The sequence below is a fragment of the Eptatretus burgeri genome, chromosome 7 (assembly GCF_056783735.1).
Source record: "Eptatretus burgeri isolate ZD-2024b chromosome 7, Ebu_testis_v1, whole genome shotgun sequence".
In the NCBI taxonomy this organism is placed as follows: Eukaryota; Metazoa; Chordata; class Myxini; order Myxiniformes; family Myxinidae; genus Eptatretus; species Eptatretus burgeri.
In genome coordinates this window covers 106,179,884-106,184,066 of record NC_140967.1, presented here as the reverse complement: position 1 = coordinate 106,184,066, position 4,183 = coordinate 106,179,884, and positions in this window count along the sequence as shown.

The following is a 4,183-nucleotide window of genomic DNA, read 5'->3' as shown; positions in this document are numbered from 1 at the left end:
TGCGGTTATAATGTAATATAATTAATAGGCTGCCGCTCAACGATTTAAATCATAACTGCACTAGAAATCGAAGTGTCAACATTACCACCGTTATACCGAAGAAAGAAAAAAACAAAAACAAAAAACATGGAGTTTGGAACACTGACGGGTTCCTCTTGTGAAGCCCATTTTTATATACCAATTCCCCTAAATGCTGCCAATACGCCATTATACGGTAGCTGTAAGTTAGAAACTCGTTCAGTAAGTTCTGTGGTCGTCCGGAAGACGTCAATCAAATACGTCAATGTGCGTTGGAGATACGTTACACATAGGTTCAAAGCACGTTACTCATAGGTTAAAAATTAAGTTTCGGGTACGCTAAACATTACCTCGACGTGTTTCGACTTATGAGTAACTTACAAGTAACGTGTGTCGACAATTGCGTAACGTGCCTACAACTTATGCCAGCATATGCAGAACGTGTGCGTCATACGCTGGATACGTCGAAAAATTTTCAACATGCTGAAAATTTGTCGATGTACTCGGCGTACTACTACCTAGGCCAGCGTGCTTCAGCGTGCTCTTAATGTATACAAAACTTACCCATAACGTATTCGACGTGTGCCAGCGTATTCAGCAAATTTTTCATACGTCAAGGTGTGACAGCGGCTTGACACTTCGATGTCTAGTGTGATTATGATTTGAATCGTCGAGCCGCAGCCTTTTAATAGGCTATGCCACGTGATCGTTGGCGATACGCTGCCGCGCGCTATGCATAAGTTAGACTATCGTTGGGCATAGGTTGTTAACGCCGACAACACTCTCAGCATTCGTTGGTATAAGTTATCTATATGTTATCAAAACTTTGTGTAAATTACAAATACGTTATGCATATGTCCAACTCGTTATGAATACGTCCAAAACTGGAAAAAACATCAATAGTTCAGCGTACGCCAGTGTTTTGCATACATTTTGATACCTTGCCATACGCTGGCTAAAAGGTCAAGGTGTGACAGGGCCTTTAGCATCTCCACCAACTGGCTCATGTCAAATGGCCTCGGCAGAGCCGATCCGCCATGATCGGGCGTGGATCCGACAAAGCTCGCTAAGTTCTCTGTGGGGGAAATTTGATGCAGGGGGAGCTCTGGCATCGCCGCCGTTGCCCCCAATGCTACCTCTGGGTTTGGCTGCAGGGAAAGATCTCACTCACAACTGTCGTCCTGAACCACGGATTCTTTTTACATCATCTCAGAACCCACCTGTACCAGCTCGTCTTGGTCCGCTATGGTTCGTACCAAGAATTAAATAAAATTTGGCTGCTCTTAATTTCGGAGGGAAAAGGGGGGGAGGGGGTTGTCAAGCACAACCCTGGTCCGAATCCCGTAAATTTCTCTATGGAGGCGGAGGGGTTCGAGATCCGAACTCCTGACACCAAACTGTTGCGGGCCGGGGACCGGTGGCGAGAGCGACCGCTAGGTGGTGGAAGTTACGTCGTCTCCCACCGGACTCCCGGAATTGTAGGCCGTCGCTCAGGGCTAATTCCGTGATGCGGTGGGTCGCTTAACCGACTGTGGATGCCAATACCTCCACCGCATAGCGTAGGGTCTTTTTGCATAGAATCAATTTACCTAATTTACCACGCGGTGTAGTCGACCGGGGAACCACGCCCTCGGTACGCCTTGCCCGATCCGGATCCCCCTACCAACTATCAACCACCTTTCCGGATCGGATGCAGCCAAGCGGAACTACCAAGGACGTACCGGCTGGAATGAACAGAATATCGGGAATAAAGACCCGACTAAAACTCAGATCCAAACCATGCTGGACCAATGAAGGAAAAGACGAAAATGAACTGGGAACATTTCTACAATAATTTATTTAGAATAAAGCGAGGAAAAATATGTGGCACAGGAAACAGGTTTATTGGGGATGTTATGCAGGGGAAGATGAGAGAAAGATGTAGTGCGACAATTTTACAGCAACTTACAAAGGAAGACACAGAGCAGACTTGTCACGAGAATAAAACAGGCATGATTTACAATTCGATCAAATTAAAACACTTATGCAAATCTACTTAAAGACGGCGCCACACACTAAGACGCACACTCAGAAGAAAATAAACCCAGATGTATGGCCAAGGACCTTTTTCAGCTAGAGAGGGAGGTGAGCTGAGATCGCAGTTCTTTCGGGTACCTGAACGTTGGAGGGAAGGGATGCTCCGTGGTGCAGCACCTGTCAATGGTCGTGCGGCTCGGTCCACGGCCGCCCGCGTGGAGACCGTGTCTGCGAAGGAGCCCCAGTCGAGTAGAGCAGAGTCCGAGGCCGGGATCAGGGCTGCAGACAGGACCCTACAAGAGACCCGGTCAAGGTCGGGTCGATGTTTTCCCAGCTCTCTCACACTCGAAACGAACGACCCCCAAAGAGCGCAACCACTCCACGACCTTCCTCCTTTCTTTCGTTATCAGCCGACGAACTGTCTCACAATAATGCTCCACTCAAGATGACTCGCTTTCCAGCTCACTCTCAAGACGACTCACCAGACTACTAGATGAACAAATGGTGTCGTAATTTATAAATCTCCCTCAGTGGGGAGGGGCCTTCGTGAAGCCGTCGTCACTGTTTGCCCTGATTGGATGGGGCTTCCATGCAGCCGCCCTTTTTGGGCGGGGTTTCGGCCATACTGGGAAGCCCGCCCACTCCGCGTGGCCGGACTCGCCAAAAAGGTACTACACAAAGATTCTGCCTCAGAAAGGGAGTCGCCGGTTAGGCGAGTAGGCGAAAATGCGCTTGTTCAGCCCATGCGAGAGTAGCGAGCGAGATGAAGGTGCGAGCAGGCAGAGTGTACCGTGGGTCGTCGTGGATGGGATATAATGATTTATTAATCGAACTCGAAAAACATCGCAATGCACCCGTGTCTTCCCACGACACACAAGGGAGGTATCTATCTACACATACTTAATGGCATAACTAACTTCAGGACAACTGTATGTTTGTATGCATATGGTTCCTCAAACCGAAACTATATATATATATATATATATATATATATATATATATATATATATATATATATATATATATATATATATATATATATATATATATATATATATATATATATATATATATTGTTACGGATCTGGAAACCATTTGCATTCAACATACAGATGTCCCAAAAGTCAGTAATGTCGCAAAGTATGTGTGTTGTCAGATCCCCTTCCTTTTGTCTAGTGGGAGAATCAAAAGCGTGCGTTGCGATTTATTTTAGTTAGGTTATTACATCTAATCTCTCCCTATCGAGTGCAGCCTGTGGCTGCTGGTTGCATCATTGGTTGGGACGCAGGAATTCCACTGATGCAGTGTCCCCTTTACCAGTGCACTGGTACTCATTTTGCCGACCTCCGAAGGATGACAGGCTGAGTCAACTTCCTGGTGTATTAATTCAGCAGCCAAACGGGGCTTGAACTCAGGACTCTAGGATCCCAAGCCGCCACCCTAACCGCTAAGCCAACGCCAGGCTTATTATATCCAATAAACCATCCCATCTGCATGACCCCATTTGGCCCATCACGCTCCCTCACCACCCGCTGGCTGCTCGTACCTTGACTTGTCGAGAAGGGGTCTCGTGGTTCCAGTTCTCGGCTCCCACGAATGTTGTAACTTTTGTACGATGACCTTCGCGGCGCTGACACTGTTACTCGTCGAGAGCAAAGCCACGTGTTGGAGTACCTGGGGTCTCCTGGCAGGGGCAGAGGCCCCACCCCGGAAAGGTGGGCCGGAGGACCCTGTCCAATCAGAGGTGGACAGCAAGGTGCGTTTTCGCCAAGGGTCCCTCCCCGTGGGGAGAGGCCAACAAATCTCCGAGACTCTCTGTAAAAAGGGTGCAGTCGAGTTTGCTTTCACGGTGGCTTCAACGGGTCAAGTTTGCTTTCATGGTGGCTGTAAGCAGTCACTTTTGTTTCACGGTGGCTGTACGGGGTTCTGGAGTTTCATGGTGGCTGCTACAAGGAGTCTTAAGGAAGGACAGAGCGACCCTGACCTCCCTCCGTGGACCCCGATTGTTCACCACCCGAGCTCCGCCACGAACCACGAGTCCCTACGTGTGACTGGGAACCGGACCAACGACCTTTGTCAGGTGCCGCATCACGGAGCATGCCCTTCCTCCGACAGTCAGGTACACCACCGAACTCTGACCCCCAGCTTG